At 53.9% G+C, this 12,892-nt stretch overlaps 1 protein-coding gene across 2 annotated transcripts in view; it reads left to right on the plus strand.

The window, feature by feature from the left end:
• Window positions 1-915: 915 nt before the first annotated feature.
• The window catches only part of AKT2 (AKT serine/threonine kinase 2), a 45,704-nt gene continuing 33,727 nt past the window's right edge, over window positions 916-12,892 (plus strand). Inside the window, exon 1 of one of the 2 annotated variants that reach the window (XM_072967034.1) lies at window positions 916-1,056. The gene's annotated coding sequence lies outside the window, so the exon portion shown is untranslated. Of the gene's footprint in view, window positions 1,057-6,576; window positions 6,799-12,892 lie in introns of those variants that run through there. The other variant, XM_072967036.1, reaches the window with a different exon arrangement.

The following is a 12,892-nucleotide window of genomic DNA, read 5'->3' on the forward strand; positions in this document are numbered from 1 at the left end:
AAGCCGTGTGGCATTACTGGAATATCAGAAGGTGGGGAGCCCCACCCAACCTATGAGAGAGAAGGGACTGGGAGCAAGATGTCTCACAGAGGTCTAACACACTAGTTAGTAAACGGGCCAGGATCTATGCAAAGCTCTTTTTTTACAGGGCGATTTTAAGGCCTTTGAAGGCCCAAGTTACCCTGTAAAAAAGTTATATCCCATATTTAATTGCAGACATATGAGGAGCAGATGGTATTAATATTTTGGAGTCATAGCACGTCTAATTGATATAAATCGTTCTGTTAATATAAAATCGTCCAACAGCCCAGCTACGCAGCCACGTTTGCTTCCATTTTGCAGGTATGGCTACAGAGGCACAGAAAACCAAGCCTTCTGCCCACAGTCACCAGCAAGGAAATGTAAAGCTGGGTTGGTGTGGCTTCAGAGTCTATGCTTAGCTATGAGGGGATACAATGAGAAAGAAACCCTTCCTAATGGCAGCTCCAGGGCTCTTTAAGAGCCTCTGAACCGGGACGAAAGCCGAGAGCAGAGTAAAAAGAGATCAAAGCGTATGTAAATAAGGACCAGGGGCTGCCGGGAAAGATCACGGCGGCTAGCCTCCAGGGAAAGCGGGCGTCAGAATCCTACCGCGCCTGCGCGATCCTATCTCTTCTTTCCGTATGGCGCATGCGCGGGGTACATCCCTTGCCCGCACCGGTTTGAACTTGCCTAAGGTACGCAGGCGCCCTGCTGAGTCCACCGCCTCCCCTTCCTTGCGCTTGCGCTCTAAGCGCTCTCCAAAGCCCATCTCGCTCTTTTACGTCAGTTCCTGTTTGTGGCGGGAGAAGGCGGTATTTCCGTCTAGAGGGTGGGAGGGGGTGGTAAGCGGGGGCTGGGGGGAGGGGGCGGGGGGGCCGCGCCGCGCGAGCCGTTGGGCCTGGCTTGGCGAAGGCGTTGCCGCTGTTGCCTCTGCCGCCGCCGCCGCCAGGAAGCACAGGGAGCGGGATCAAGCGCAGCGTGGCGATGGGCAGGAGTAGAACCCCGCCAGAGAGGCTGGGCGGCCGCCGGTGACAGGTGAGTGCGCCAGCGCGTGTCCCCGAGCGCCCCCCCCCCGCGTTGGTCGCGTCCGGACCCCCCGCAGTGCCGCGCTGGGCCGTACCACCGGTGCCTGCCGGGTAGGGACCGTGGTCCTCGAGCCCCCCCTTCCGGGACTGAGTGGGGGTGGCTGCACGGGGGCGGTAGGACTGGCCCTGAGGGGGCGGGGGCGGCGGGCTGTACCACTGAAGCGGCAGGGGGCGCATATCAAAGTGCGGGGGCCGAACCACTGAAGGGCTCGGGGTGCAGACCCCAGCGTGTGCGGGCTAGGGGTTGAGCCAGTGGGGTGGGAGGGGAGAGCGCGCCTGGTGTGCGAGAGCTAAGCCTTTGAAGGGGAGCGCCTTACCAAGTGTAGGGGGCTGTACCTATACGGGGCTGTGGAAACAGTTCCTAGAGCTTGTTTAGGGAGGTGGGGGCTTCTGGGGAGGGAGCTGAACCAAGTGTGGCCGGGGTAGCGCCCTCTGGGTTGTACCACTGAGGTCCTGGGGGGGAGCCATCCTTAGAACGTAGAGCCTCGCTGTATCAAAGGAGAAGGGTTGTGATGTTTGTAATCCTGAGGCACGCGTGGGGCGGGGGGACAGGCCCAAGTGGGGGTCCAGGGGAGTACTTTGGGAGCGCTGTGATGAGGAGAGGGGTTCTGTCTCCTGTGTTTGGTGGGTGGAGCTTGGGGGGTCTACTCTGAGCTGGAGCGGAATCAGCCTTTATTGAACTTTGGGGGTAACTGGGTGGTCAGTCGGACTGCTGTCTACCCTTTTCATGTTATTAGGCCTTATTTTAAGGTGTGTGGGACATCTCTGCGGTAAATTCTTCCCGTGGTTTTGGGGTGGGGAGACGTCTTAGAAGCCACTGAAGTTTTCTGAGCTTTCGGCTCCATATTAGGGAGGGGAGGGGATACCGAACTTGGTTTTGAGGAGCTGTGCACTTGGACCTGCTTAAGACTTGGGAGGACGGAGTATTTGGAAGGACATCTTTCCCTGAGAACAGGGTGGCTGGGGACATATTTATCCTTGGGATTTTGAGGACCCCTTTCCTCTCATTTGGGGGCCGCTTGTGTTCAGAGAGAGGCCTGCATATAATTAAGTCCTCCATGGTCTGCCTTTCAACCTTGTTTACTCTCCTCTCACAGAAGCATCAGGAACCCTGGCCCGATCATGGTTGGTGGAGGGTGCGAAAGGGCCAGGCACCACCCCGGGCCCCTCCATCCTGGCCATGAGGCCAGACACATGTTTGTGTCTCCTTGGTTGGCAGTCCAGCGCCCGTCATGTTTACGCTCCCCACCAGGCGATAACAGTTGGTTTCACCATTAGGCGGCAGTGAGGCTGAGTGCTGTTTTCCCAGCTGTTCCTCTCTGCATAGGCCAAGGGGACTTGGGGGTGCCCCTGGGCCACACTGACCCAGGAAGGCTGCTCTGAAGGACTTGGGGAAGCCAAGCCCTCCTGGGTCTTGTTTCTCATTGTGGTTACTGAGTGGGTTCTTGGAGCATCTAGCCCCAGACATGAGGCCACTACCCCTGCTCCCCAGGCCAGTTTGTGACCTTGGCTTGCTCCGTAACCTTTGCCCTGGGTCTGGAGTTGCTGGAGGGCTGGCCACAGTCCCTGATTGACCCAGCTAATGTGGGCTGGTGATGTGGTCAAAGGGGGCAGACAGTCGTTTCGGGTCCACACCATCAGCTTCCAAGCTGACTGGCTTTCATGGGTTGTGGTTGCTGGAGAGAATGGTCCCTGAGTTCTGTGAGGCCATGGTGGCTCTGTAGAATTTTTCTGCACTAGGGGTTTGTTCCTCTGGTCTGCCAGCTTTTAGCGAGTTTGCCTGATGAGGTTAACACCATCAGTAAAAACAATAATCATGAGATCGATGGCTAATGTTTATTGAGTGCATTCTATGTGCCACATGCTGTTCAGAAGACTTCCTATGGGTTAACTTGTTGAATACGCACATCCTAGAGCTGTGAGTACTGTCGTCATGATCTCCAATTAAGAAGGGGAAACTGAGTCCCAGAGCAGCAAATCATTTCAGAGCTAGTGAATAGCCAGCATTTATTGAACATTCACATGACAGGCCTTTTACACACGTGACCTCATTTAAATCTCAAAACACACCCTTGGGGTAGGTGTGGTCTGCCCATTTTTGAGACTCCTATAGCTAGGTAGAAGTGTGCTACCCATTTTTCAGATGAAGAAACGGAGATGCTTGCTATGAAATGAAATGATTTGCCCGCATCTTAAAGCCAGAAGTGGTAGAGTTGGAATGTGAACCCCTGGCCTGGTTTGGCCTCAGAGTTAACCTCTTCTCAACTTGTAACTAGAATGGTGGTTGAGTGGCATCCAGGGGTGGGTATGATGTTTCTGTTCATTTTTCAGGGTCAGAAATTGGGACTCAGAGGAGGAATTGCTTTGTCCTAGGTCTGTCAGACCCTAGGGGGCCAGGCTGCAGTTTGAACTCTTTGTTCACCAGGTCCCAAGCTGGTGTTGGTCTCTGTCACCTCAAAGCTCCTACCCTGGACCTTGCCAGCTGAACCCTGGGGCGTTGCCTTCCCCTCACCCTTGGAGCCTAGGGCTGCATCGAGCACCTCTGCCGACAGCCAGTCCAGCAGTTCTGGGCTTGCTGATAAAACTTGGTCCCTCCTCAGAGTTGAGCCAGGGCACCTTTTAACCCAGGGCAGAGTGTCTGCTGGGAGCTGGGAGGAGACAGCAGGCAAGACATGAGACGTGCAGGGGGTGACATAGCTACCAGGGGACTGTTTGAAGTCCCTGGTACAAGGATGATGTAGTGGACACTTGTGCAAGTTCTGGTACTTCCATGTCCTGGCTTGGGCCACAGTGTTCACCTTGGTGCAGTAGGCTCAGAATGGCACACATCTTGGGCTGTTGTGAGGATTAAATGAGTTAGTCCAAGAGAAGCTGCTAGAATGGTGCTTGCTACTGCTCAATTGGCAGTCCGAGGGCATCTATCCTTCCTCATCCCCCACCCTCAGCCCTGTCCGGCATCCTGGAATCCAGCCCCCCAGCCAGCCTCCAGGAAACTGGTGTCCTGGTTTCTAACCTTGCTAAAGAGCTGTGCTGAAGTGATTCAGAGCACAGGGTTCAAATCCACCCCTACAGCTCACTGCCTGTGTGACCTTGAGCAAGTTCCTCAACTCTTCTAAGCTGTTTCATCATTTGTGTCATGGGAAGATGACAATTCCCTCTTGATAAGTTATTGTGAAGGCTAAATGAGTTACTTTGTGGAAATTAACCACATTTGTAACTGTGCAGGCCTGCAGTAAACATTTCCTGTTCTCATTTAAGCAGAGTGCTTGACACATGATGAGACTTCAGGATGTCTTAGTAATGGTAGTTCTTATTATTTCTGCTAGGACTTAAAAGGCCCTTGCCAGGTTACAGAGCCTTGTCAGGTAACACCAAGTTGAGGGCAGGGCTGAAATTGACATCTCCATTTTCCAGATGAGGAAATGGGGGTGTGGGGGGGCAGTGCTCTGGAGTCTTGAGGGGTGGGGGACATTCATAATGAGAGACCGCAAATGCAGCCCCCAGGCCCTCTCCCTCTTCCGCGTAGTTGCTGCCTGGAGCCCCTCCCAAGGTCGAAATTCTAGCCCTTTTCCAGATCTCAGGCACTACTAGACCATTTTCCTATATGTAGTTTATTGACTCTCCACCATAGCTCCAGGTGTGATGGTAACGGCCTGGACCCGGGTGAGAACAGCCCTTTTGAAGGCTTTGAAGCAGAAGAGTGGTCTCGAGTAGGGAGGGTAGCAGAAATGCTCGTGAGCGTCAGGGGCCAGGCTGCCCAGAGCCTCATGAGCCTGGGCAGGAAGTGTGGCTTTGATCCCGTAGACACTGCAGAGCTGAGGAAAGGTTTTCATTCATCTACCACCGTTTATTGAACACCTGTTGCATGCCTGGCATTGCTGCAGGTGCTGGGGATACAGCGGTGCACTTGACAAAGGCCCTACCCCCGTGGAGCTGAGGGAGACAAACCCTAAGTCCAGCGAATAAACAGGGGCAGGTTGAAGGGAGGTGATGGGCCGGCCGTTGGGAAGGCCTCTGAACTGATCCCAGATTGACAAGGTGACCTGAAGGAGAAGGAATGGCCTTGGAGCATGGCAGGGAACCACAATGCAAAAATCACAGTGAGGACTGAGCTTGGTGAGGTGCAGGGACTGGCTGCAGGGAGGCCTGTGTGGCCGGGCAGGCCTGTGTGGCCGGGCAGGGCGAACGATGGAAGGGGTGGGGGGGAGGCCAGGGGCTGAGGGCCGGCAGGGGCTGAGTTACTCAGCCTTGTAGACCATCTAGAGGAGCAGCTTGGTCAGATTTGGGTTTTAGAAGATGCCTTTTGCCATAAGAGAGGTTCTCAGGCGTCTTCCTGGGGTGGGGGTAGATTTTAGAGCCAGTCAGGGAGTTTCACATGCCTCCCACTTCCCCCTTGAGTAGAATCTTTGCTGTAGAAACAGCGAAGGCCTGATAGTTGCCTCCCTGCTCTGTGGTTTTCACACCGTGTTCCCCAGGGCCCATGGCTGTTCCCTTTAGGGACAGATGGGGGAGGCTCAATGGGCTGATTTTCTGTCCACCCCTCCCAACCAAACAGCTGGGCTAACATCAGATAACAGCACAGAATAGCAATAATACCTGATAAAAACCACTTGCTGATTCTGCCTTCCACTCAGCTTATGTGCCTGAAGGCCTGCAACATTCTTGGCATTGCTCTAGAACTTGGAAGTCTGGGCCTTGTGGGCCTACCTTCTAGTGGAGGCAGGTACTCAGCGAACAAACCTATGATAGGACATCAGGTTGTGATTGATGTTACAAAGGCAAAATGAATGAAAATCAGGGGAAGGAGAGTAGGGATGCTGTGTTTTAGCTGGGATCATCAGGGAGGGCCTCCTGGAGGAGGTGACACGTTGGTAGGGACTGGTGTGCAAAGAAGAGCCATGGGAGAACTTGAGTGTAGACCCCTCAGGCTGAAGAGGAATTAGCTCTGATTCCCACTTACCAGGGGTGAGAACTGAGGCCTGGAGAGTCTCAGTAATCTGTGCTGGGTTTTCCAACACTGACAGGCTCTGAATTTGGGCAGAATGGAGTCCCCCCAGCCCAGGAAGGTACTTGGTAACCATGGGTGAGGGTGACTTTTAATCCCATACCTGAGCCTAGAACTTAAGACTTAGTGCTCATTCTGAGGTGTCTGCCTGGAAGGAACGGAACCGCTCAGAATAAACCTCCTCTGGCCTCCGGAAATCCCTTGGGATGGGGGGATGGAGAGGAATGTCTTTTGCAGTTGATCTCCAAGCCTCTGGGGGACCCAGGGACTCCCCTCCTTGGGCCTCTCTTCAACTTCCCAAGAGCTCTCGGTGGAAGGCTCTCAACCACCAGGCCTCTGGGCTGCACGGTAGGGTGGTTCCGTGGCAGGCTCTTCTGGACAACCAGCCAAGCAGCAAGAGGCCCAGCTTGGGGAGACAGCCCTGGGAGCAGGACCAGGAGAGAGGGAGGGAGTGAGGGAGCAGGGGTGGGAGGGGCGGTGGAGGGGAAGCTCAGCCTGGCCCCTTGGGGGCAGGACCCACCACCAACTCTGCACCCACGTCAGGACTCGGCTGCTCTGGGTGCGGAAGCAGGGGACAGCAAGCTGGGGCTGGCTGAGGGGAGACTACATGTCAGAGGTTCCTGCAGAAAGTTCCTCAAGCCCAGCCGTCCTGCCCAGGAAGCTCGTCCGCAGATGTTGTTTCTAAGGGTGAGGCCAGAAATCCAAGGCTGCCTTGGTTTGCCACCTCGTGGGCCCTTTTTGAACGGACTGCGGTGGCTGCCACTCCCTTGCCCACTTCTCTAGGCCTTTCCAGCCTGGCTTCAAGGTGTTCATTGTCTGTTGGGTTATTGTATAGTGATCTGGGCTGGGGGCAGCCAACCTGGGTGTGAACCCTGCTCCTGGCTCCTCCCGTGGTTGCCATGCAACCCTGGGGGCCTCATTTCATCTCTCTGAGATGCTTTTTGCTCAGCTGGTATGGGAACATACCTGCTGAGAGGGGCTGTAGGGAGCTAACGTGTCAGAAAGTGCTTGGCACGGGGCCTCTAGGGAAGGTGTTCGACAGATCTGAGCTGCTGCTGCTGCTGCTGCTGCTGAAGATTGTCAGCCGGGCACCTGAGAGCAGAGAAGGGGCTCTAGATGCAGCCAGCCTGGGCTTGTTGGTTGGCAGGGAGGCAGTGGCAGGCTGATTAGCGGAGGTTCCTGCTGGGGAGGACACAGGACGGGAATATCCATCACGCCCATCGCAGAGCTCCTGCTTGGCCAGACACTGAGCCTCCTGCGCACACTCCCTCGGACACACAGCAGCCTGTGAGGTAGGCAGCATCGCCCCATTTTGTGGATAGAAAACCGAGGTGCAGAGCGCTGTGTAGAAAGCCTGTGTTGTGGTTGAGAGCTGGCAGAGCGGACTGTCTGTGCCAGGTGCCGCCGCGGGGCTTAGTGCCTGCTCCCGCCAGTCCCGCCACGAGCTGGGAGTGCGGTGCAGCTCTTCTCCCCATTTCACAGGCGAGGAAATGAAGGCCCAGGGCGGGTTATTGGATTTAACCAAAGTTAAAATATTGGTAGGTGACAGACATGAAATTTGAACTCTATCTGGGGTCAAGCCTACCTTTTTAAGACTGGCCCTTCTGAGTGGAGAGTATAGCTCAGTGGTAGAGGGCTTGCCTAGCGTGCTCGAGGTCCTGGGTTCAGTCCCTAGTGCCTACATTAAAATAAACCAACCAACCTAATTACCTCTCCCCACTGCCTCCCCCCACCAAAAAAACAACACAAAAAAAGACTGGCTCTTTTGCCTCTGAGCAGTGCCATGGCCACTGTTTCTGAGATGGTTACTGTTGTTCTAATCTTTTTTGCTTTCTTTTCTAGATAGAGCTGGCACAAAGTAGGCCTTAGTTGTCCCAGAAATGACTAGATTAGATCCGTTCATTCGATGCCTGCTTGGGAGATGGGGTGTGGCTGCCTCTCTCCACCCCCCAATGCCTGTGGAGCCCTGACTTTGGCCAGCCCCATCCTTCCCCAGAGGCTAGGGGAAGGGATGAGGGTGGAAGGCACTCCCCTGCCCGCCCGCCTCCCCCCCCCCCCCCCCCCCCCGCCTTGGGGTCTGATTTCTGAATGGCTCCCGGAGCCAGCCCTTGGCTGTTTCTGGTCATTTGTATATATTCCATTCTTTCACCAAATAACGTATTGAGTATCTGCTGTGTGTTGTGCATAGTTCTGGACGCCAGGGAGCAGCACCTAGTCTAGTGGAGGAAACAGAGGACTTGCATTTACCTCACCAGTGCTCTGGATAGGGGAACAGAGATCTAGCTGGGTCTTGGGGAAGTCTCCTGAGGTGAGGCATTCAAGCCGTGATGTGAAATGCCAGAAGGAATGGGCCAGGCAGGGGTACAGCTCGGGTAAAGGCCCTGGGCAGGAGATACCATGATGAGAGTAGGCCACTTTGGTGGAGCTGAGGAGAGGGATGGAAGAGAGAAGAGGGTGGCGGGGCCCAGGTCTGGGGTCCCTGCGCTTCTCAAACTTGTGTTCAAGAACCTGGGGGGAGGGGCGGCAGCGGGGTGTTAAGCATGTGTTTTAGGATAGCATCTGAGCGTTGTCTGCTTTTTTAGCTGTGTGTTTTCATTTAGATAATATTTTCAAGAAGTTACTATGGACATGTTATGAATCATTTTTATGATTCTTTTTTTTAATTAAAGGTTATTACAAGATATTGAATATAGTTCCCTGTGTGGATGATTCCTTTTAACCGGCTAGTGACAGTATTAGGGTAGCTGCTACTTCCATAGCTCTGACTTAGGCTCAGGGTGGCCCTTGACTTTGGAGTTCCCCTCTGTGTAGTTGCTGCCTGTCTTCTAAAGCACCAGCCTCATCCCTAGCTGTGCTTGAAGCACATCTCATTGGATCTCCACAGTGACCTTGGGTTGTCCAAAAAAAAGCATCTTTTGAAATAGTGTAAGTAAGTGCCTGGTCAGATCATTATTAGGATCCTGTTTTATAGACAAGGATTCGAAGAAGAGACCCTTGCAGCCAGGTGTTAGTTGGAATTTGAATCATCCTGGACTCCAGGTGTGAGTATGGGCCTCAGAGCCCTGTTTTGGCTCTGGGGTAAGAGCCAGGGCTCAGGAGAGATGGTGTATCATGGGAGCGTCTCCTCATCAGGCCAGTATGATCCAGCTTCTTGGGCCTGTGAACATCCATGGTGCTCGCCTCAACCCCACCCCACCCAACCCCTACCTTCAGGCTCCCAGTGCTTCATTACCAGAAGTTCTATAGAGCTGCACTCCAATATGCTAGGCACTAGCCATGGGTGGCTATTTAGATTTTAATTAATTGAAATTAAAGTGAAAATTCAGTTCTTTAGTTGGACTAGTGCCAGTAGCCACGTTTTTGTCATTTCAGAAAGTTCTCTTGTCTATATCAGCCATCTCCTGTAGTCACCTGCAGTATAATCTTGGGCATGAGATTTGTTCTCTCTGGGTCTCAGTTTCCTGCTCTGAAGAATGGGGATAATAATTGCATCTACCTCACAGGGTTGCTTTGAGGATTACTGATATGAATCCAGGCCTGGCACGTTGTGAGCACCCAGTAAATGTTGGCCCTGGTTAGGACCCTGCTTGTTGGCTCCAGGGTGTCCTAGGGATAAGGTGGGGACTCACGCCACCAGGCCTCTCCTCATTTCCAGGTGGATGATGGTGATAATGGTACGGAGCCACACCTGTGAGGGAGGACCCCCTACACCAGACTGCAGGGGCCCCGTGTGCATGTGTGTGTATGTGTGTGAGCAGCCCAGGTCTGCAAGGCATCAAGGGTGATAAGGGAGGGCTGGCAGGGATGTGGGATGGGGCTAGGTTTCTTGGGAGCGAGGCCAGAGGGAGGTGGAGAAGGCTCAGGCTGGGACAGCATTATCCAGCCTCCTTGGCTGTGTCCTAGCTGCCCTGCCTTCCTGTCCCTGGTTTTCCCCGTCTGCGAAGTATGAGTCCTCGTGGTCCCCAAGTGAGCCAGGTGGTGGAGTGTTAGGCCAGCGCACAGGGCTTCTTCTGGGAGACAGTTCCTGGAAGAGAAGACTGGGATACAGCCGCTGCCTCACTGGGGCCAGAGGATTCTGCACACTGCACCCCTCTCAAGCTGACAGTTCCCATTTCTTTCCAAGAAATAGCCTCAGCCCTTCCAGTGGACATCCAGGCCCTGCCCAGCCAGGCCCCCAGCTTCCTGGGTAGCTGCCTGTGCCTCACTCCCCTCTGTACCACCTGACAGTGTCTCTCGCAGGCCATGCTTTGGCACTGTTCTTCCTCGGCCTAGACTGCCCTCCCTCAGGTCTCCACGGGGCTGCCTTGTCTCTTTCAGGTCTTGCTCAGATGTCACCATCTTAGTGAGCCCCTCTCTGACCACCATATATAAAACCAGAGATTTTCACCCTTTCCTACACACTCAGTCCTCTCTCTGCTTCTTTCTTCCATAACATTTGTCAGATTCTGACGTGCTGTGTAATTTACCTGTTTATTTAATTTACTTGTGTTAATGCCTGTCCACCCTCCTCCTGCCCCACCCCTCTGTAAACTCCCCCAGGGCAGGGAGTTCTGGTTTGGTCATTGCTGTCTCCCTGTGACCAGAGCAGTGCTGACACAGCACAGGTTCCATGTTTGTGGAATGAATGAATGCAGAATTTTTTGTTTCCCTTCAGTTGGCAGAACTCTGAGCTCAAAAGCTGTGGTTCTGTTTGCCACCCCCATTCTGAATTAATGAAAGCTCTGGGCCTGGCCCTGTGCGAGGGACAGACTGGGGACTAGGAGAGACTCTGTCCCTGCCTTGTGGAGCGCCTAGTCCCATGGGGGAGGCACCATTACCCAGATATTTGTACAAGTGACAGTTGCGGTAAGTGCTATGGGGGGAGAAAAGCCGAGCTCTGAAGGTCTGTGACTCGTGGGGCAGGGTGCAGTCAGGGCAGGCTTTCCTAAGGAAATGAGGGTTTAGCAGGTGAAGATGGTCCCCTAGATGAGGGACTAGCATGTGCGAAGGCTCTGGGGTGAGAGAGAGCAAGGAGAAAAGGGGAAAGTGAGGGGGAGAGTGTGCTGACCAGTGAGGCTGGAGAACAGGCAGAGGCCACCTCAGGTGTGCCTTTGCAGTCTCCACAGGGGCCTGTGATGTGACCCCCAAGCAGGGGATGGACAGGGCCAAGTGCTGTGTTTGGACGGTCCCTCTGGCTATGATGTGGGGTTCTCAGAGTATTTGGGGTCTGCGGCCCAGCAGACTCAGACTTTCGACATGATTTCTGGGGGTGCTGTAGGCCCTGGATGGCGAGGAGACGGGCGGTGTGGGTGGTGGCAAGGAAGAGAGAAAATCTACTCTGGTGCTTATTCTTGTCCCAGCATCATTCACAGCCCACTCACGTCTTCAGCCTGTCTCCTGTCCTACCTGCTCCAAGTAGACAGATGGGGCTGTTGCGGGGAGCGTGTGGTGCTCAAGAGAAGAAAAAAAAAGTGTCTTTAATGCCTCTTTCTTAGCAAGGAGGTAGAATAGGTAAAAATTCACGTTAGAGAAAAGTGTAACGTAGGAAGTGACGATCCCCATGTCTCCCCCTTCAGAGGAGATGATAACTCCAGATCGGTGTTGAGTAGTTGCCGGATTGGGCTCTGTTCAGAGGACTTTATGTGGATGAACTCATTTAATCCTCACAGCAGCTTGGGAGCTCTGTCCCGTTGTTATGAGGAAACCGTGGTAGAGAAAGGGGAAGCGATTTGCCTGGTCACACAGCAAGTGGCGGAGCTGAGGTTGAAATGCATTTGGTTCTTGAGGCCACCTTGACTCCCGCTCCCATTAAATTTCTGCCTCTGTTGTCTCTTTGGCACAGTTCCTTCTCTGCACATGGCATTTAACATAACATGCCTTGTGTCCTCCAGCCGAAAACTGTTCCCTGTAATCTCCATTCGTTGATCCTATAACCACTTTTCTAAAAAGGGTGCTGCCGGTGAAGTTTATCTGTGGGTTGTGAGATGCATGTCAGTCTCAGGGACATCAGTCTGTGAAGAAAGCAGCACCTCAGAAGTGAGGCGATGAGGGGTGCCATGAGCACACTGAATGCTGATGGCCCGTCCAGGTTGGTTCTCACACTTGGGACGACTGCATTATGTTCCGTCCAGTGGGTGGCCCTCCTCCAAGGGCCGGGCGCTGTACTGGGCTCCTCCCGTGCGTGCGCCTGTGGTGGTGAGGACACTGCTGTCACCCCGCTTGCACAGAGAAGGAAGCTGAGACCCGGGAGGCTGTGCATCCGAGGCACGGGGACCCGAATCCAGGTCTGCCTGACTCTACGGGCTGCATGGTGCATGTGGTCCCAGTCCAGCTCCAAACTTCCTGAGCTGGTGATGCGACAGGTCTTTTCACGCTCGTGACTTAGTTTCTTCATTAAAGTGGAGATGATCAGAGCACCTGCCACATAGGTTGCTGTGAGGGTTGAATTCCCCGGTAAAGCACTTAGGTGTGCCAGGCATGTACCAAGTGCTGTATGGGCACTGACTCTTTTTAGCACTGGCATCCCGTTGACCGTTGTGACAGTACTAGGCCCCTGTTGTGGGCATTTGGATTGCTTCCAGGGTTTCACTAGTCCAGCAACAATACTCTCAGAGTAGTGGTTCTCACCCAGGGGATGGCTTGACATCCAGGGGACATTTGGTCATGTCTGAAGACATTTTTGATGGTCACAACTCTGGGGGAGGGTGTGCTGTTGGTTTTAGCGAGTAGAGACGTACCAAGGATGCTGCTAAAACCTCCTACAGTGCACGGAACAGCCCCCACAACAAGAGTTATCTAGCCC

This window comes from Vicugna pacos, chromosome 9 (genome assembly GCF_048564905.1).
Source record: "Vicugna pacos chromosome 9, VicPac4, whole genome shotgun sequence".
NCBI lineage: Eukaryota > Metazoa > Chordata > Mammalia > Artiodactyla > Camelidae > Vicugna > Vicugna pacos.